Consider the following 22,396-nt stretch of genomic DNA (forward strand, 5'->3'; position numbering starts at 1 on the left):
TGGCATTTTCAGGAGTAGTTTTAGTGGAGTTACTAAAGCAAAAACAACTGATTGAGATTGAGAAGTAATGAGATATAGGTGGAGGATATAGATTGCTCATTCATGAAGCTTGATAGACAAAAAAAAGTAGCTTTCAATATGTGAAAATAATATTTTGTGAGATAAAATTACTTTTTATATGTGCGGTATACTATTATATTTTCCATTCTCTTATCTTTTTTAAAAAAATGCTTTATTTTATTAAATAATTTTATAACCCACTCTAGGGTTTTGACTCATGATTTCAACAACATGATCATATGTAGCAATCAGGGATAAAAGATTGTAACTTGGAACCATTGTCCACATCTTCTACCATGTTTGTCAGTATCATATCTTGGCCATTTTGATGAAGCTTTCAAAAACATCATCTCTCTCTTACATATAAAATTTTTACTCTTCAATGTATAGTCACCAACTGAAAATCAATAGGAAAGCTAATCCAAACATATTCTAATATCATTAAGACTCAGTATACAGTTAAAGGCATTGGCTATACTCATAAATTTATCCTGCCAACAAAAAATATGGGCAAGTTTCCCTACTTTGATTTTATTCTGCCTCTATGACCTCTGAGATGGAGATCCATGGCCTAGGGCAGAAGGAGTTAACTGTGCTGGAGAGCTTTCATCCCTATTGAGATCTGGAATGGATCTTCTTGAGCAGTGCTTGGCATATACTAGAGGCTAAGACATATTTGTCAAATAAACAAATGGCATTAAGTAATATATTTTTTGAAAGTCAGAAAATTTGCATAGGCCAATAGAAATGATTATTTCCTCCTGTGCTATAAATCTATGCCAATGCAATACTAAAGCTTATAGAATAATATGAAAAATAAACTTGAAAGGAAATGAGAGGTGGGCAGTAGACAGAGGGGGTGACAGATCAAAAGACAATTTCCCTTCTGAGACAAAGCAGGTAATAAGTTGAAAAGAAAGTGTATTAGTCCATTCTTGCATTTCTATAAAGAACTACCTAATACTGGGTAATTAATACAGGAGGAGATTTAATTGGCTCATGGTTCCACAGGCTGTATAGCAAGCATGGCCAGGGAGGTCTCAGGAAACTTACACTCATGGTGGTAGGAGAAGAGGAAGGATGTACACCTTACATGGCTGGAGCAGGAGAAAGAGTGAATGACAGGTGCTACACAGTTTTAAACAACCAGATCTCATGAGAACTCACTATTATGAGAACAACAAGGGAGAAGTCTGCCCCCATAATACAATCACATTCCACCAGACCCCTTCTCCAACATTGGTGATTACAATTTGACATGAGATTTGGGCAGGGACACAAATCTAAACCATATTATTTCACCTCTGGCCTCTCCTAAATCTCATGTCCTTCTTACATTGTAAAATGCAACCATCCCTTCTTAACAGTCCCCCAAACTCTTAACTCATTTCAGCATTAACTCAAAAGTCCACAGTCCAAAGTCTAATCTGAGACAAGGAAAGTCCCTTCCACCTATGAGCCTGTAAAATTAAAAACAAGTTAGTTACTTCTAAGATACAATGGGAGTACAGGCATTGGATAAATGCACTCATTCCAAAAAGAAGAAACCAGCCAAAACAAAGGTGCTACAGGCCCCATGCAAGTCCAAAACCCAGCAAGGCAGTTATTAAATCTTAAAGCTCCAAAATAATATCATTTGACTCCATGTCTCACATCCAGGGCACACTGATGCAAAGGATGGGCTCCCAAGGCATTGGTCATCTCTGCCCCTTTGGTTCTGCAGGGTACAGCCCCCTCCACTGCTTTCACAGGCTGGCGTTGAGTGGCTGAAGCTTTTCCAGGCACACAGTATAAGCTGTTGGTAGATCTACTATTATGAGGTCTGGAGTAGCCTTCTTCTCACAGCTCTGCTAGGCAGTGCCACAATGGAGATTCTGTGTGCCACATTTACCCTCCATATTGCCCCAGTAGAGATTCTCCATGAGGGGTCCACCCCAGCAGCAGACTTCTGCCTGGATATTCAGGTGTTTCTATACATTCTCTGAAATCTAGGCAGAGGCTCCCAAGTCTCAACTCTTGCCCTCTGTGCACTTTCAGGCTTAACACCACATGGAAGCCACCAAGGGTTATAGCTTACACCCTCTGGAGCAGCAGCGTGAGATGTATCTATGGCCCTTTTAGCCACAGGTGGAGCTGGAGTGGCTGGGATGCAGAGAGCAGTGTCCTGAGGTTGCACAGGGCAGCCCTGGGCCCAGTCCACAAAACCATTCCTCCCTATGGGCCTGTGATGGGAGAGGCTGCCTTGAAGTTTTTTGAAATGCCTTTGAGGCATTTTCCCCATTGTCTCTGCTATTAATATTCTATGTTTACCTATGCAAATTTCTGCAGCTTGCTTGAATTCCTACCCAGAAAATGGGTTTTTATTTTATTTATTTATTTTAATTAATTTATTATTATTATACTTTAGAGATCCCGTAGGGTACATTGCATAGCGTTGCGGAGTTTGTTACATATGTATGCTTGTGCCATGTTGGTGTGCTGCACCCATCAGCTGCGTCATTTTACATCCAGGTATAACTCAATGCAATCCCTCCCTCCCCCCTCCCATGATAGGCCCGGTGTGTGATGTTCCCCTTCCTGGTCCAAGTGATCTCGTTAGTTCAGTTCCACCTATGGTGAGAACACTTGTCGCGGTGTTTGGTTTTCTGTTCTTGTGATAGTTTGCTAGAATGATGGTTTCCAGCTGCATCCATGTCCCTACAAAGGACACAAACTCATCCTTTTTATGGCTGCATAGTATTCCATGGTGTATATGTGCCGCATTTCTTAATCCAGTCTGTCACTGATGGACATTTTGGGTTGATTCAAGTCTTTGCGTTGTGAATAGTGCTGCAATAAACATCGTGTGCATGTCTTTAGAGCAGCATAATTTATAATCCTTTGGTATATACCCGTAATGGGATGGCTGGGTCATATGGTGCCTCTAGTTCTAGATCCTTGAGGAATGCATGCATACTGTTTTCCACTTAATGAGGTGGGAGCTAGTTTACAATCCACCAACAGTGTAAAAGTGTTCCTATTTCTCCCGCATCCTCTCAGCACCTGTTGTTTCTGACTTTTAATGATAGCCATTCTAACTGGGGTGTAGAGATGGTATCTCATTAATGGTTTTTTGATTTGCATTTCTCTGATGGCCAGTGATGCTGAGCATTTTTCATGTGTCTGTTGGCTGTGAATGTCTTCTTTTGAAATGTGTTTCATATCCTTGCCCGCACTTTTTGATGGGGCTGTTTGTTTTTTCTTGTAAATTTGTTTCGAGTTCTTTTTGTAGGTTCTGGATATTAGCCCTTTGTCAGATGGTAGATTGCAAAAATTTTCTCCCCATTCTGTAGGTTGCCGCCATTCACTCTGATGGTAGTTTCTTTTGCTGTGCAAGCTCTTTAATTTAATGAGATCCCATTTGTCAATTTTGGCTTTTGCTGTTGCTTTTAGTGTTTTGAACATGAAGTCTTTGCCCATGCCTATGTCCTGAATGGTACCACCCCTGGGGTTTTCCTCTAGGATTTTTGTGGTATTAGGTCCTAACATTTAAGTCTCTAATCCATCTTGAATTGAGCCACTGCATTATAAGGAGTAAAAGGATCCAGTTTCAGCTTTCTACTTATGGCTAGCCAATTTCCCAGCACCATTTATTAAATGGGAATGCTTTCCCCATTTCTTATTTCTCTCAGGTTTGTCAAAGATCAGATGGCTGTAGATGTGTGGTATTATTTCTGAGGACTCTGTTCTGTTCCATTTGGTCTATATCTCTGTTTGGTACCAAGTACATGCTGTTTTGGTTACTGTAGCCTTGTGGTATAGTTTGGCAGAGTCAGGTGGCGTGATGCCTCCAGCTTTGTTCTTTTGACTTAGGATTGTCTTGGAGATGTGGAAATAACTTTTTGGTTCATATGAACTTTAAAGCAGTTTTTCAATTCTGTGAAGAAACTCATTGGTAGCTTGATGGGATGGCATTTGAATCTATAAATTACCTTGGGCAGTATGGCCATTTTCACGATATTGATTCTTTATCCATGAGCATGATTATGTTCTTCCATTTGTTTGTGTCTCTTTTATTTCGCACTGAGGCAGTGGTTTGTAGTTCTCCTTGAAGAGGAGTCCTTGACATCCCTTGTAAGTTGGATTCCTAGGTATTTGATTCTCTTTGAAGCAATTTGAATGGAAGTTCATTCCCATGATTTGGCTCTCTGTTTTGTCTGTTACTGGTGTATAAGAATGCTTGTGATTTTTGCACATTAATTTTGTATCCTGAGACTTTGCTAAAGTTGCTTATCAGCTTAAGGAGATTTTGGAGGGCTGGAGACAATGGGGTTTTCTAAATATACAATCATGTCATCTGCAAAAGAGGACAATTTGACTTCTTCTTTTCTAACTGAATACCCTTGATTTCTTTCTCTTGCCTCATTGCCTAGCCATAACTTCCAACACTATGTTCAGATAGGAGTGGTGAGAGGGCATCCTGTCTTGTGCCAGTTGAAAGGGAATTTTTCCAGTTTTTGCCCATTCAGTATGATGTTGGCTGTAGGTTTGTCATAAATAGCTCTTATTATTTTGAAGTCACGTTCCATCAGCCCAATCTATTGAGTGTTTTTAGCATGAAGGGGCTGTTGAATTTTGTCAAAAGCCTTTCTGCATCTGTGTGTGAGATATCGTAATAGTTTCTTGTCTTTGGTTCACCATTTTATATGCTGGATTATGTTTATTGATTTGCAAATGTTGAACCAGCCTTGCATCAGGATGAAGCCCCTTGATCATGGTGGATAAGCTTTTGATGTGTTGTTGAATCCGGTTTGCCAGTATTTTATTAAAGGGATTTTTGCATCGATGTTCATCAGAGATATTTGTCTAAAATTCTCTTGTTGATATCTCTGCCAGGCTTTGGTATGGGATGATGTTGGCCTCATGAAATGAGTTAGGAGGATTCCCTCTTTTCTATTGATTGGAATAGTTTCAGAAGGAATGTTACCAACTCCTCCTTGTACCTCTGGTAGAATTCGGCTAATGAATCCATCTGGTCTTGGACTTTTTCGTTGGTAGGCTATTAATTGTTGCCTCAATTTCCAGGAAGCCTGCTATTAGTCCTGTCAGGGGATTCAACTTCTTCCTGGTTTAGTCTTGGAAAATTAGCAAGTGTCAGGAAATTATCCATTTCTTCTAGATTTTCCTGGAGTTTGTTATTTAGTAGAGGTGTTTATAGTATTCTCTGATGGTAGTTTGTATTTCTGTAATGGGGTTGGTGGTGATATCCCTTTATCATTTTAGTGAAATGGAGTTGATTCTTTATATAACGGCTGCTATTAGTCTTGCTAGTGGTCTGTCAATTTTGTTGATCTTTTCAAAAAACCAACTCCTGGATTCATTGATTTTTGGAGGGTTTTGTGTCTCTATCTCCTTCAGTTCTGCTCTGATCTTAGTTTATTTCTTGCCTTCTGCTAGCTTTGAATGTGTTTTGCTCTTGGCATATAGTTCTTTTTAATTGTGATGTTAAGGTGCCATTTTCAATCTTTCCTGCTTTCTCTTGTGGGCATTTAGTGCTATAAATTTCCCTCTACACACTGCTTTAAATGTGTCCGCAGAGATTCTGGTATGTTGTATCTTTGTTCTCATTGGTTTCAAAAAGAACATCTTTATTTCTGCCCTTCATTTAAATGATACAATGCCCAGTAGTCATTCAGGAGCAGGTTGTTCAGTTTCCATGTAGTTGGCCCGGTTTGGATTGAGTTTCTTAGTCCTGAGTTCTAGTTTGATTGCACTGTGGTCTGAGAGACAGTTTGTTAATTTCTGTTCTTGTACATTTGCTGAGGTGCTTTAATTATGTAGTCAATTTGGAGTGATGCGATGTGGTGCTATGAAGAATGTATATTCTGTTGTTGATTTCCCCGGGGTGGAGAGTTCTATAGATGTCTAATAGGTCTGCTTGCTGCAGAGATGAGTTCAGTCCTGGATATCCTTGTTAACTTTCTGTCTGCGTTGATCATCTGTGTTGACAGTGGAGTGTTGAAGTCTCCCATTATTATTGTATGGGAGTCTAAGTCTTTGTGAGTCTCTAGGACTTGCTTTATGAATCTGGGTGCTCCACCAGCATTGGGTGCATATATATTTAGGAGGAAGTTAGCTCTTCTGTTGAATTGATCCTTTACCATTATGTAATGGCCTTCTTTGTCTCTTTTGATCTTTGATGTATGGTTTAAGTCCTGTTTTATCAGAGACTAGGATTGCAACCCTGCTTATTTTGTTCTCCATTTGCTTGGTAAATCTTCCTCCATCCCTTTATTTTGAGCCTATGTATGTCTCTGCGTGTGAGATGGGTCTCCTGGTCTACAACAGACTGATGGGTGTGACTCTTTATCCAGTTTACCAGTCTGTGTCTTTTAATTGGGCATTTGGTCCATTTACATTTAAGGTTAAAGATTGTTATGTGTGAACTTGATCCTGCCATTATGATATTAACTGGTTATTTTGCTCGTTAATTGATGCAGTTTCTTCCTAGCCTCGATGGTCTTTACATTTTGGCATGTTTTGCAATGGTTGGTACGGTTGTTCCTTTCCATGTTGAGTGCTTCCTTCAGGGTCTCTTGTAAGGGCATTTAGTGTTTGACAAAATCTCTAAGCATTTTGCTTATCTGTAAAGTTTTTATTTCTCCTTCACTTATGAAACTTAGTTTGGCTGGATATGAAATTCTGGGTTTTAAATTCTTTTCTTTAAGAATGCTGAATAGTGGCCCCACTCTCTTCTGGCTTGTAGAGTTTCTGCTGAGATCTGCTGTTATTCTGATGGGCTTCCCTCTGTGGGTAACCCGACCTTTCTCTCTCTGGCTGCACCAGGGCTGCTTCATTTCAGCTTTGAGTGGCAGATCCCCAGCGGTATATGTGTCTTGGAGTTGCTTTCAACTTCTCGAGGAGTATCTTTGTGAAGCGTTCTCTGTATTTCCTGGATTTGAATGTTGGCCTGCCCTACTTACTAGGTTGGGGAAGTTCTCTGGATGATATCCTGAAGAGTGTTTTCCAACTTGGTTCCATTCCCCCCTCACTTTAGGCTTTTAATCAGGCTGATAGATTGGGTCTTTTTACATAATCATACTTCTTGCAGGCTTTGTTCGTTTTCTTCTTTTTTCTTTTTGGTTTTCTCTTCGCTTCATTTCATTCATTTGATCCTCAATCGCTGATACTCTTTCTTCCAGTTGATCGAGTGGTTACTGGCTTGTGCATTCATCGCGTATTTGTTGTGTCATAGTTTTTCATCTCTTTCATTTCATTTTATGACCTTCTCTGCATTAATTACTCTAGCCATCCAATTCTTCCCACTTTTTTTCAGAGTTTTAGTTTCTTTGTGCTGGGTCGTAATTCCTCCTTTGAAAATGAAATTTGATGGACTGAAGCCTTCTTCTCATCTTTCGTCAAAGTCATTCTCTGTCCAGCTTTGATCTGTTGCTTTGGCGATGAGCTGGCTCTTTGCTTTGGGGGAGATCGTATTTTTTGAATTTCAGCTTTTTCTGCCCTGCTTTTTCCCCATCTTTGTGGTTTTATCTGCCTCTGGTCTTTGATGATGGTGATGTACTGATAGGGTTTTGGCGTGGGAGTGTCCTTCCTGTTTTGATAGTTTTTCCTTCTAACAGTCAGGACCCTCGCTGTAGGTCTGTTGGGGGTGCTTGAAGTCCCTCCCGGGCCCTGTTTGCCTGGGTGGCATCAGCAGCAGAGGCTGCAGAAGATAGAATATTTCCTACGAACAGCGAGAGTGTACCTGTCACAGTTCTTGCTTTGGAAGCTTCCTCTCAGGGGTGTACTCCACTGTGAGGTGTGGGGAGTGTCAGACTGCCCCTGGTAGGGGATGTCTCCCAGTTAGGCTACTCAGGGGTGGGGACCCCACTTGAGCGAGCAGTCTGTCCCTTCTCCAGATCTCGGCCTCCGTGTTTAGGAGATCCACTGCTCTCTTCAAAGCTGTCAGACAGAGTTGTTTTGCGTCTGCAGGAGTTTCTGCTGTGTTTGTTGTGTTTACTGTGCCCTGTCCCCAGAGGTGGAGTCTACAGGGACAAAGCAGGTTTCCCTTGAGCTGCTGTGAGCTCCACCCAGTTGGAGCTTCCAGCAGCTTTGTTTACCTACTTAAGCCTCAGCAATGGCGAGGTAGCCCCTCCCCAGCCCTCGCTGCTGCCTTTGGGTAGATCACAGACTGCTGTGCTAGCAATGAGGGAGGCTCGTGGGTGTGGACCCCTCCCACGGCCAGGTGTGGGATATATGATCTCCTGGTGCCTGTTTGCTTAAAAGCGCCCAGTATTGGGGTGGGAATTGATTTTTCCAGGTGTTGTGTGTCTCGAGTTCCCCTGGCTAGGAAAGGGATTCCCTTCCTTGCGCTTCCCAGGTGAAGGCAATGCCTCGCCCTGCTTACATCTCGCTTCTGGGCTGCAGCAACTGACCAGCACGATCGTCCGGCCTCTGATGAGATGGTGAGAAATTACCTCAGTTGAAAATGCGAAATCACGCGGTCTTCTGTGTGCATCGGCGCTGGGAGTTGGAGACTGGAGCTGTTCCTATTTGGCCATCTTCGGGTTTTTATTTTCTACCACATGGTGAGGCTGCAAATTTTCTAAACTTTTATGCTCTGCTTCCCTTTTTAAAAATAAGTTCCAGTTTCAGGTCATCTGTTTGCCTACACATATGAGCATACTTTGTTAGGAGCAGCCAAGCCACATCTTGAATGCTTTGCTGCTTAGAAATTTTTTCCACCAGATACTCAAAATCATCACTCTGAAGTTCAAAGTTTCACAGATTTCTAGGACAGGGGTACAATGCCTCCAACCTCTTTGCTAATGCATAACAAAAGCGGCCTCTGCTCCATTTCCCAATAAGTTCTCATCTCACACAAGGCACCTTAGTCTGAAAGTTTCATTGTCATATCACTATCAACATTTTGGTCTATCCTTGCTTTCAGGTCTAGGAGTTCCAAATTTTCCTTTATCTTTCTTTCTTGTTCTGAGCCCTCTAAATTGTTCCAACCTCTGTCCATTACCCAGTTCCAAAGGTGCTTCCACATTTTCATCTATCTTTATAGCAATGCACGGTTCCTGCTACCAATTTTCTGTATTTGCCTGTTCTTGCATTGCTATAAAGAACTACTTGAGACTAGGTAATTTATAAAGAAAACAAGTTTAATTATCTCATGGTTCCACAGGTTGTACAGGAAGCATGGCTGGGGAAATCTCAGGAAACTTGCAATCGTGGCAGAAGGCCAAGAGGAACCAGGCACATTTTACATGGCTAGAGCAGGAGTAAGAGAGTGAAGGGGGAGGTGCTACACACTTTTAAACAACCAGATCTCGTGAGAATTCACTCATTATAATGAGAACAGAAAGGGGGAAGTCCACCCTCATGATCCAATCACATCCCACCGGGCCCTTCCTCCAACATTGCAGATTACAATTCAACATGAGATTTGGGTGGGACACAAATCCAAACCATATCAGAAAGACATAACTAAGGAGCCTTGATAGAGACAAGATAATTAATGGGATCACACTGTATTAGGAAAAAAAGTAGGAGGATTCCTGTTAAAGAAGAGAACGGCCACCTCTCCTTTGAGGTTGAGTGGTTCCAATTATACTTAAGTTTGTAGACTGAGAATGGGAACACAAGGAGGATGTTTACTAATATCTCTGAGTTTCTTTATGAATTAGGATCTTCTGCTGAGAGTAAGAGGGTGTATGTCAAGAGAGTGGTTGAGGATAACACTGAAGTTTCGGAGAGTAATTGAGTAGAAGAAGGTGCTGATCCAGTGCAGGGATTGGTGGACTTGACACTTTGTACTTATCTATTCACAACTTACAATTCTGTCTTCTTTCTCATTGGTCTAAAGTTAAGATTATGAATTGATCATTCATAGGAGCCAGACAGAACCCATAGATTTATTTTGTTTGTTTCCTGTTATTTTAATAAGCCAAGTTTTAAGATAAAGAGCTTCATATGCAAATTTTAGATTTCCAGATGTAAAGTATAAGCCAGAATATCTGAAATAATTCACTGGAGTTCAGCAACATCTAGTATCTTTAGACAAGGCCTGTGTTCTCCTTTAAGCCCAGCCCCTTTACATTACCCAGCAAATGCATGTTGTATAATACATATCACTCATTTGTGAGGCTTGTCTGGCCTGTGTAGGTGTATGAATGTGAGATCCCTGCTTTAAACTTCAGCCAATGGGATTTGTTTTTGAAGCATGCAGTAAAGCCAGGCTTGCTTGTTTAGCCTTAGCCTAGGATGATTACAGCTTAATGGATTAGTGGTTTTTAATGTCAGGTCATCAGCTCTGGTGGCTGAGCTCTGGGTATTGAGTCATGTTAACAAACCACATAAAATAGATGAGTAAACAAACACATACTCCTAGCCAAACTAGACAAAGGACAAGATGCTCCTTTTCTCTGTATAAGGCCATTAAGCAGCCCAACTTATTGATTGATTGATTGATATAGTTTCTCAAAATTGTTATTAAGTATCAATCACGAACAAAGTACAAAGGTTAACAAGATACATATCCACTACTCTCTCACAGAGTTTAAAATCCAGAAAGGGAGACAGACATCCAAACAAGTGTAGCTGTGCTCTGGGTATGCCAAGGTGCTATGGATATTCACAGCCCAGGCAATGGCCTCGAGGGCTTAGGCCTGACAGCGTTAGCCAGGCAAACAGGAGTGGGAAAGATGTTCAAATGTGGATAATTGCATTTGCGAAGTTTGGAGATGTGAAAGCACAAAGTTTAGTGCAGAATGGAAGGAAATTACCTGTGAGTATGACAGAGGACAGGAGGAAAGGTTGAGAGATGAGGCTGGGAGTGTGGAAGATGCCAGGCCATGAAGGAGCTGGTGAGTCACCTTAATGGATTTGGATTTTGTCCTATGTGTAACAGGAACCACCAAATGGTTTTAATTTGGGAGCTTTATGACATTTCTATTTAGGACAGTCACCCAGGTTGCACTGTGGAGAGTAGAGACCAAGGAGTAAGACTGGCAGCCTGGAAACACTGTCAATGCAGTATACTGACTGCTTAACTATTTGACAGCATTATAACAAAACCTTGTACATTATCTCATTTAATTATTAAGATAATCCTGTGAGGCTGGAGTTTATAATAATTCCAGCTGTAAAGATGAGGAGATGAAAGCTTAGAGACATTAACAGATTGTCGAAAGTAGCACCGTGAATGAGTGGCAGCGAGGTAGGAATCAGTCTCTGTCTTAGAGACTCATGCTTGGAACCATTAGGACATATCACCCCAATTGCAGCTTCCCAGAAGCAATATATGATTGAGGGTAGTAGAATGGCTGAAGAGAAATAATCTAGTCTTGGAAGTCAGGAGAATATGATTGACTCTGTGTGTGTGTGTGTGTGTGTGTGTGTGTGTGTGTGTGTGTGTGTGTTTGGGGTGGGAATGGGCAGAGAGACTTGGTAGGAAGAGAAGGATAATATGCAGAATTTTTACTGATCAATTAAGTTCATGGCTTCAATCATTCACTGAGATGCACAAAAAAGGGAGAGTCAGTCTGTGGGAGATGATACATTCAGTGACTGTGCAGGATTGCCTGTAGAAGCTGTCCAGCGGAGAAACATGATCTGGACTGTCAATAGAGAACCAATGGTCCTGAACATCAAGGTTCCCATCTAATGCAGGGCAGTGGAGAACATTTCCAGGAAATATGTTTATATTGGAAATAAAATATGACCAGGAAGGAACAGTAGTTTAAGAACAGTCAGAGGAAGAAAGAGCCAGTAAAAGTTATTGAGAACAAAGGTCTGAGGGAAAACCAGGAGGGTATGGTGAATTTCAAGGGGTAAAGGCCAATAAGAGTAAATGTTTCTGAAATGCAAAATAAGATAACAACTGAGAAATGCATTACATTTAGTGGTTAGTCAAGGGACAAAGTGATGGTTAAGAGGGCACTAATCAGGGAAGGTAGGAGCAAAAGCCAGATTACTGTGACGTGAAGGACGGGTAGGGGGTGAGAAGTACATAGAAAATTGGCATTTATGTCAAGAGGTTTGTAAGTTGTAAGAATAAGTGCAATGACTATCAGGAGCAAGGGCTTGAGGGAGAGTTGTTCTTGTCATTTGTTAAGAATAAAGGAATCTTCAGTATGTTTACGTGGCAATAGAGAAAAGTTAGTAGAAAAGAACAGGAAAGATGCAGGTTTTAGAATATGCAAATGATAGCGATCTTTGAGCAATTGGGAAAATCGTACAGAGCATTGGGGGGAAGTTAATTTTAAATTTAACTTCCCCATGGTAATGGGAGGAATGAGTAAAAAAAATGTGTAGAAGCCTGTAAATGGGTAAGTTTTGTGGCAAGAAGTTAAGGGAATTCTGCATGATGAAGGAATTCATTCTGTGAAGTCATAGAGGCCACACATGTCTTGTTTAGACAGGATTTAAATGAAGTTGATGTCTCAAGGGGTAGTTTTATCAAATTATGTATAATTCATATATCATTGTACTCACCATTATATAACTCAATGCAATTAATTTTTTTAGTAAATTCTTGTGGCAGAAGTTCTTTACTGATTTGTTGCTGAAAATTAGCTATCTCAAAATGTTTCCAATATGTTATTTATCAGTCTCATACTCTGTGCCTCCCCTCCACCACCCCACCGTCATGCCCCAGGTTGTTTTGTTTTGTTTTTAAACATTTTCTTCATACATGTTCTGGAACAAGTTCCAGCGGTTTGTTCATTCCGGCCTCCTTATCTTGCCTTCCTGTTGCATCCTGTGTTGCTGGTGAGTCTGTGAGTCCTCTGCTCTGTGAAACACAGCTCCTTCTAATAGATATTCCTACCGATGCACTCTCATTGGTATTGGGGAGGTACCGCCCCCTTTTGCTTCTAAGGTCAGTCCTTGCTCCTGGCTAGTTAAGTGCCAGATTTTGGATACACTATCTCCTTCCATACTTTGAAGGGAATGTTCTCATATTGGGCTGCACCAAATGGTGGAGCTCTTCTGAGTTACTGGTCTGGTGCTGCTCATTCACTTGTTGCCCGAGTTAGCCCCCTTTTCTTACTGTAATGCATCTGGTCTTCTTTATGCTCCAGAGTTTGGTGCCAATGCATTCTGCCCTCAGAGAGGAGCCCATTTTTATCCCAGGATGAACTCATTCTTAGGGGTATTAATAATTGCATCATTCATTCTTTCAGGAATGATGAGACATGCTGTAGTAAATTAAGATGCCCCAGAGAAAACAAGCTTTTTATTTATATACTCATAAACATCAAACCCTATGCTCCAAACCTGCTAATTTGTTTAATGGGACTCACTGGACTCATCACCAAGTTTGGGGCCACATTTTTCTTTTATTCTCCAGAAGCTCTTGTTCTCTCTACCTTCTTAACAATCTGTTTAAGGCTAGCATTGTCATCTCTGCCCCTCATAATGTTCCTTTAACAGTACTTCTGTCATAATAGTATTGTGACCTAACCATTGAATCTAACTTGCTGCAGAATGTATTATCATTATTGTGAGGTATTATCTTTTTAAAAATGGAAAACTGATTATTAATTTAAAATTCTGAGATTTCAAATACATATTTGTTGTTTGTGAGAAAGTGGCTATGTTTGGAAAGGCCAATACAACAAGTTGAGGACATTGTGAGTGTCTCATTTACATTAACTAAAGGATAAAAATGGCCTGGAAAGACTCACAAAGAGGGCAGGAGAGAGAGTAACAGTTTTTCTACCAAGTTTCTTCACAATCTCTTCATTTTAATCATTACATATTATTATCGTCCTTTTGCAGGTGAGGAAATCGAGCTGATAGAAGTTTAGTAACTTGCACAAAATAACACGGCTACTAAGTTTCTGAGTCAGGCTTAAACTCACATCTTATTAATTCCAAAGCAAGTACTCTAGATAAACTAGTTTTTCTTCAACATGATAGACATTAGTACTTGTTGATAAAAATGTCTTATTCAATGTTATCTAACTTCAGATGTAGTCAGCACCAAAATCACTAATGCTATGCAACCAAATTAGGGAATTTTTTTTTTTTGGCAGAAATCAATCTTTATTTTAAAATGTTATAGTTTGTGAACCCAAAGTAAATTCAAAGTTTATTCATTTTTTTCTTTTCTTTTCTTTTCTTTTTTTTCTTTTTTCTTTTTTTTTTTTTTTTTTTTTTTGAGACAGAGTTTTCCTCTCGTTGCCCAGGCTGGAATGCAGTGGCGTGATCTCGGCTCACCACAACCTCCACCTCCTGGGTTCGAGTGATTCTCCTGCCTCAGCCTCCCGAGTAGCTGGGATTACAGGCGTGCACCACCACGCCTGGCTAATTTTGTATTTTAATTTTAGTAGAGATGGGGTTTCTCCATGTTGGTCAAGCTGGTCTCGAACTCCTGACCTCAGATTATCTGCCCACGTTGGCCTCCCAAAGTGCTGGGATCACAGGCATGAGCCACCATGCCTGGCCTCGAAGTTCATTCTTTAAATCATAATCTAGTGAAGAGATTTCTGTTTGTATGTTTTTAAAGTAAGTAATTAGGCTTTCCGGAATATGATAAAGTCTGGAATAAAAAAGTGTAGATGGTTTTTAAGAGGGCCTCATTAACGAGAATTCTGTGAACCACACACAAGAAATAAACTCCACCCAGTGCCTATATGGAGTCTTTTGTGTCTAATTGTAACAGACAATTTGAACTTGAAAGAATGATTTTTTTAAAAGAAACTACTAAAGCTTAAGGAGGACAAAACCATGAAAGCACAGAAAAGGTGACAGGGTCTGTGTGTGGGGTTACAAGCCAGGAAAACCTTATATTGGTAAGACTGCTAACAGATTGCTCAGGCTCCTAACTTAGGCTTGACTTGGTTGAGCTTCAGGGTGGGTGGGAGTCTAACTCTTTCTAGAAATTTGATTTCATCTAGTTCATTTTGTGTTGGACTCTCATAATATGTAATAAATGTGAGTAAAGTTTTAGTACTGGTATATATAGTATAGTAGACATAAAAATATGTAGACTATTTGAGTAAATACAAATATTTATTGTGTTCATTCAACTTTGAGAAACTTCCATCGTTCACCTACGTAGTCAACCTACTCAAGTGTCTATTTGATAAGTGTCTAGAAGGGCTTATCACCTACAGTATGAGATTTTCAGGCTCTCCATAGTTGCCTCTTTCTTCTGCATATCAGAGTATAGGTACTAACCCCTTACTGCTGAGTTTGACTATAAGCAATTGTTCAGGAAGGTATCTAGTAGGAGAAATGGTAACTTTCAAACTAGTGTTTAACACAAAACTCCATAATTTCATATATGTTAGTATATATTTGGTGAAATAGAAGCAAGCCCAAATTGTTACCAAGACAAATCCCTTTTTCTTTCCATGAAACCTTACCTTTTTTTTTTTTTTTTTGGCTCCTCGGCACTGCTTGTTATTATTTTTCATTTTCAGCATGTTTCTGATGATCATGCCAGCCTGATTGCACCAGTTAGAGTGTGGCTGCCCTTGACCTCATTGGATCCGTGTGGCATTCCTTTAAGGAGCCTTAGAGCTGACCTTCCTCATTCTCCTGGCTATACTACATCATTTCCACCCTCTGTTTTGGGGCATCTCCTACTGTGGAGAAGCTGGCAGGAGGGAGTACCTACTAACCACTATGGAAACCAAACGGGTGGGATATCCTCTCCTTTTACCTTGGAACAATCATTGGCAATTATGACATACCTTGTTTACCACCTGCACTTTTCTGAAACTTTCAAGTAGAAGCTGCTCCAGGAGTGGCAAGCAGACCAGTTTGTTCTTGCCTTATAAACTTTTCTGTGATTCCTACCTTCTTGGGGCTCCTTTCCTCCCACCAGTTCCCCAAGACTGGCCCTCTAGCCTTCCATTAATGCTGTTATCTCTCCCATAAATTTTCTTATGGATTAAGGTAGCCAGAGCCTATTTCTTTTGTTTTTGATCTATAGTCCTGACTAATACATGATCTTAACCATAATGTGTTCTGAGATAACAAATGTTTAAATCACCTGGGTATCAATATTTTGTAATATTTTAGGTATAATATTACCTAATAATTCTTGGTCCAGATAGTTTTTGTATTGAAAACTGGTATAAAAATATAAATTCATTTCACTGATGCACAAACACAAAACCACACATAATTTCACAGAAAGGTCACGTGACCTGCTTCTAAGAAAAGATTATAATCTGAGATAGGAAAATGCACCTGCTGCAAAAATTAAAAAAAATGTTTCATGTAAATAAGGCAGGGCAAAAACATAGTTAAAAATTGGGCAAGTGTATAATGACTACTTGTTTTCTTAAATAAGATTGCTCTTTTCTTTCCCAAATATGGAATGAAGGGGTTAATAGAATTTGGAACAGATACTTTGAAGAAAAGAAGCAATTGTCTATCCTACTATGGAAATAAGTACAATTCTATAGGAATCTGATTGGTTTCATCTTCAATTCCTATAGATTGAGTTGAAGGAATACAAGATACAGCACAAAAAAGAATTATACAAACCATATTCAACTCAGTACTGTGAATTTATGGAAAAGAGAAGCCATAAAATGTATCCAACTAGTGCTCTCATTATTTAAGTTAAATTTAATGCCTTCATTTTAAATAATAAAAAGTTTATTATTACCCATATCCACATATTGTTCAAATTCCTCATTCATTGTGACACTAGTTTTTTTTTTTTTTCTCCTCTCCCCCTTGTGGTTTTAGAAGTTACTACTTGGCATCATCAGACTTGATAAAGTAATGAGTGCCAAAGCTTGATTGAAATGGTTGCGAGAAAGGATTGGAGAAGAAACTTTGAAGACCATGAGTATAGGCAAATCTAGTAAGATGCTTTACTATACAGGGAGAGAGAGAAAGAGGGTGGTTGCTGAATAAAATTTTTTTGTTTTGTTTTTTTAAGATGGGAGAAGTAACATTGTTTGCATACTGAAGAAAAAGAACTAGTGGAGAGGGGAAAACTATAGAAAAGAAAAAAAAATGCTAAAATGATGCCCTTGAGTAGGCAAGAGGAGGTGAGATTTAGTATAAATTGGAGTTGGTTTTAGACAAATGCATATAGAGTTGACTCACAATGATGGAGAACAGGCAGGATATACAAGTGCAGATGAGGTTGTTAAAAGGGTCTAGATATCGCATACCTTCTGATGGGAGCTTGCATATCTTCCAATTGCTTATATTTTTTTTACTGAAATAGGAAGCACAGTGTCAGAGAGACATAAAGATGGAGGGGGTGTCAGATGTTTAATAGGAGACAAAAGTATTTAATAGAATTTGAGGTATATGGAAGAGTGAATGGATCAGGGATGTAGAGTATATTTGCCATTGAAGATAGAGATCATGTATATAAAGCAACGCTGGTCAGTATGGTTATGGGATTTTCTCCAGACACATTCAACCACACAGGTAAAAGGGCAGAGTAGGTGGAGAGTTGGTTTTACCAAGCACATGATTTTCCCAAGTGAGCATGATGAAGTGCAAGAGAGTCATGGTAGTTTGGGGTATAAAGATGTGGCTGAGTGCAATAAACAACCATGACATTTAAGCTGGATAAGAATGGAAATGAGGACATGAGGAGGGAAGGTATATTGAAAAGGTGGTTGTACAATGGATTGTAGGTGTCAGGGGCCAAGCTGAGCTGGAGAGAGCTGTGCTCTGCTACCTACCATGCGTCAGAATAGCTGATTATGACAATAAGCCACAATGAAATAACGCTCAAACATTTAATCACGCACTGTGATAGTATAAGCAAGAGGCTAAACCAGAGAAAGTTCTGACCACTCTCTCTACTACTTCCCACTGCCACCCCACCCATGCACTGCCTCTATCCATTTCACCCATGAAACAGTACTGAATATCTGAGGGTCAGGTGAATCAATACACGTGGGGAATTGCTTGACTGCTGAGGGAGTCTTGAACAAAAGCCTCCTTTAGTTTTATGTACTAGGGCCCCAGGGAAAATGGTGAAAAGGAAGGGGTAGGAGTAAAAAATTATTGAGCTAGAGTGGAGAAAAGTGTCTTCAAGGTTCCCCTTCAGCTCCTCCAAATGATAAGTTCTTAGCAGAGGTTCCTGAAGGCCTTCTTGCTGAGCTAAGAACACGGATGTGCATAAGCGCATGGCCAGCCCAGGAGGCCTGAGTCTGTGACTGCAACTCCTTTCAGCAATGCACTGGCTGCACACCAAGTCTGGTATGAGGATGGTAGTTCAGGTCTGCCAGGAAAAGTCCTTGTAACTGCCTGGGTTTAGGCCTGAAAGATCACAGTAGGTTTTTAGTCAAAACCCAGATTCCTCAGTAGATCCTGATGCGGCTTAAAGACTGTTGGACACAGAATGGGAGTTAGAAAAATTAGGAAATGAGATGCTTATGATTGAGATCTGGAGAAAGTTCAGATATTGGTAGTGACAAGATCTAGGGTCTGGTAATGAAAATGAGTAGTCCTAATAAAGTGGAGACAATCATTTAAGACAAAAGGCAAGATCATATCTGTGGAAACTGAAATCTCAAATAGTTATGACAAGAATAACACTGGAAGGAGAAATGGTGACCTATCCTTTCAGTGCTAAGATTTAAAAATTAATCTCATATGTCTTTTTTTCTATGAGAAATAGCTTATGAAAAGTCTGTTGATTTCAAATTAATAAAAATGATGTTTCAGAAAAAAATTGTTTATAAGTTGTAAGATCTGTAACTGAATTGTTTTCTCTTACTGGTAAGGCATGTTCATGCTAACAGTAGCCATATAGCTGTGGTTACTTATCTTAATTAAAGCCAAGATTTATTTTAGCTTGAGTGTTTTACAAGCAGATTAGAATTTTAAAATTTTCACAGCCAGTCTTCATGCACCATACTCTTTCTAAATTCAAGCATGTTTCATATTATAAGAAGCTAACCTTAAATTATAGCCCTTTATTTTGTTAAATATTCAGTATTCTAGGAATTTGAAATTCTCAAATGTAGTCTTAAAAAATCTGAGTTTATCTGATAAGGATTTTATTATTATTGTTATTTGCATATGAATGCAGGAACAAAAAGTGATTTAAGTAAGTCATGGCCTAGAAAGGAATTTGTAATGTTTTTGCCCTATTTAAGAACTTTTACCCGTGCCTCATGATCTAGGATTTCTAGTTGATCCAGCTTGGAGATCTGAATAACTCATGATATTGGGAAATTTTCATGGCTGCATTTTCTTCAGTTCCTTGCTCATAGCTCACCTTTGTCTCCGATTTTTCTTGTAGGTTTCCAGTGTATGCTTTGGCCATATAAAGTAATAAAGCAAATAAGTTCCTATCATTTAATAATACAGAAAAGCCCACTAAGAATACATTGTCCAAATCTTGTTCGATTGAGATTGATTGACAGTTTTATATAATTGGAGGACATTTTTAAGAGAAATCAACAGAACATTATCACATGGTTAAAACCTACTGCCAGAAACAATAGACTTGGCTTACCTATTTTGTTAGAGCATTATTTTGATTTATTCACTCATGTATATAATTGACTTTCACAGTTGATCCCAGACTCTGTTTTTATTAATGGCAACTCAGAGAATTTAGGTAGCTTTTCTGGGAGCAAGGCTGATGGCACTGGTGTGGGTTGGGGAAAGCCTAACAGTATTAAAAGGGAAAATGATATAGAGGTTGTTCGTCCCATGTTCAGTTACAGAAGTGTTTTCACCAAAACCATATAATTTAAATGTCTCCTTTTCCTGGAAAATATGAAGCATTGTACAACAGATAATTTTAATAACAACATAATTTAGGCTGCTTATGATTGACATCAACATCACATGCATGCAATATGATTGCAAGGATTTTAAAAAATGCATCATTGGGATAATAAACTATAACTGACACACTTTTAAACTAAAGCAGGTGAAAGGTTGCCAGCTCCCTTACTGTGTTCCACTCTCTCTGACTTACCGTTCTAAGAATAAATGCATACAGTGGAGTGTGCGGGGCTGCACACTGTGGTTTTATCTACTTCCTTGCTAGAGGAAAGCACTGTTACAAAAACAAGTAAAACATGCAAAGGGAAGTAATTTAATAAGTAATTTTACAATAAAAGAATGGAACTATGAACCTGTTTTTCTTGGACAGCCTTGGTGTTATCCAATTTGCCCTCTTACTAAGCTTCTCTACTGGCTGACTCTAAAGGACTTGGTGAATTAGGATCAGAAGTTGATGGCTGTGTAGTGCCTGGTTTTGAAATGTTTGGAGAACAATGTAAGTAGTAGCTGATGCCAAGGCAAAGGGACACAGGGTTGAGTGGGCACTGCAGATGCCAGGATAACCCAGTTTAAGTGGATGTAAGCAGTGAAGTAAGCAACAAAGTTGGGCAAGCACTGAAGGTATAGTTTGTGTAGGAGACAGATGTCAGGGCTGGGGTGGGGAAAGGGAGCATCTGTACCACAGAATTAGAGCCTGGATCAGTTAGTGTCTTGCACTGATGTTTGTGTATATTTTGTCCCCTTGGCTAGATTTTATTACTCTTTGAGGATGGTATCCTTGTTTTATAATTGTTCCCTTGAGCTGCTGGGCACAGTTACAGAACAAGGTGGGTTGTTGCATGAGGATCTCTTGGAAAGTTCTCCTGGGGCTTTCTGGCCCCTTGAGGATGGTATAAATGCTAGTAGGACCAGGCACACTCTCTGTCTTATCACTCACATGGAAAATGGCACAGAGGAAATGACCTGTTTTAGAATCAGAGTGTGCCTTAATCCATCTAATATGCTGGTGTCATTATTTGACTTCCTGAACTGTAATCACTGCCTTTCTAGGCTCCTGGGACCTTTCTAATCTTTCCTCATCTGATGATTTTGTCAATACTCAACATTTTTTTTGCTCAATCCAGGGGCACCTGTCTAATTCTCATAGTCCCAGCTGGTTCTCCTTGAACTTGATCTGTCATCTGATCCACAGTGTCTAGGTTTTGGGTTATCCTGGCCCATCTTTCCCTTGAGATCCCTCATCCAGATAAGAAACACTCATCCAGATAAGTAGCCCTCTGGATATCCATCTTAAAATATGCCAAATATGTATATTTTGGGGTAAAATATTTTGATTTCCTTCAAGCCTTATGCCTGACAACTAAGATTTGATTGTAGTAACTTAGTGCTCTGTTGGCTAGAGCACTGTCATTGTCTTACTGAGCATTATATAACTGATTTAAATTCTATTGCACAGTTTATTAAATCGTATCTGTGGGGTAGGTTCTTGCCTTTGAGGCATGCTGCCAACAACATGATGGAACATCTTATTTTTCTTTCAACCAGTTATTTTCATCATAAATTTATGCATAGTATTTTAAAAATAAACTAATGATTTTCAGATAATTATATTAGGAAAGCGACAGCTGCATTACATTCTATCCTTCACTTGAAAAGCACAGTAAGAACTAAGATACTTAGATGTTTTACATAGGAAATAATATTTTTGGCATTATTAAAATTCACTTCTATGTATTAATTTAAAAATTTTTATTTTTAGGGAAACAAAATAGCTATTCAATTTGGCAGAAGGTTTGTTTTGGGATTTCTGGCTAACAGAATATTTGCTTTAACTTTGGCAAGGCTGTTTGAGAAGTAGCTTCATATGAGGAATCCTTCAGTTCCTGGGTCATTGTTGAAACTCAGTTTTAGAACTTTATTATCTTTGTGCTATTCTGAAATAGGGTCAGTGATCTTGATGTCTCCATAACGGAACTTATTTTGTCAGGTAATACTTTGTACAATTTATACATAATTTTATAATTTTACTACATGGGAATAAGTGTTAATACTAAAAAAAAAAAGTGAAAGATTATGAAGGTGTTATAGTTACATTAACTTGTGTTGCTATTTGTGCAAATATCCTTGACTTTATAGATGCAGAATAATACCCCTACCCCCACCAAGACCCTATTTTATTACTGGATCAATAGTGAAATGTAGGGTTTTTAAACCAGGAAGTGTTTTTTTCTTATGTTTTTGCTCCCAGTAGAGAAAATATTTTTCTGAGGGACTTTTTAGTTGATATATCTCCCTATACATGCAGTAAAAGTAAACACATTTTTCAAAAATGTTAAGGGAAAGTGTGGAGGCCATAGGCTCTTCTCAGGGTGAGTCCTCTAAGGGTTCACTGCAAAATTAGTACAATTTTAATTATGTATCAGATGCAGAGCTCACCACGAACGACAAAGCTGCAGATAATGTCTGACCCTTCCCAGCATAGTTTACCCTGCCTATTAGTTTAGAGCCTAGAATCGAATGCCTCCAAAACAGACAAGTTGCACAATTCTAAAAAGTATTACGGAAGTGGTTTATAACCTTAAAACAAGTAACGAAGACAGTATCTGATCTGCCTGAC

At 39.4% G+C, this 22,396-nt stretch overlaps 1 protein-coding gene across 4 annotated transcripts in view; it reads left to right on the forward strand.

Annotated features, from left to right (window-relative positions):
* The window catches only part of INPP4B (inositol polyphosphate-4-phosphatase type II B), an 814,614-nt gene that overhangs the window by 133,157 nt on the left and 659,061 nt on the right, over positions 1 to 22,396 (forward strand). The window contains exon 1 of one of the 4 annotated variants that reach the window (XM_017959075.3): positions 19,153 to 20,275. The exons of the other annotated variants lie outside the window; for them this stretch is intronic. The gene's annotated coding sequence lies outside the window, so the exon portion shown is untranslated. Of the gene's footprint in view, positions 1 to 19,152; positions 20,276 to 22,396 lie in introns of those variants that run through there. 4 annotated transcript variants of the gene reach the window in all.

This window comes from Papio anubis, chromosome 3 (assembly GCF_008728515.1).
Source record: "Papio anubis isolate 15944 chromosome 3, Panubis1.0, whole genome shotgun sequence".
Classification (NCBI taxonomy): Eukaryota; Metazoa; Chordata; class Mammalia; order Primates; family Cercopithecidae; genus Papio; species Papio anubis.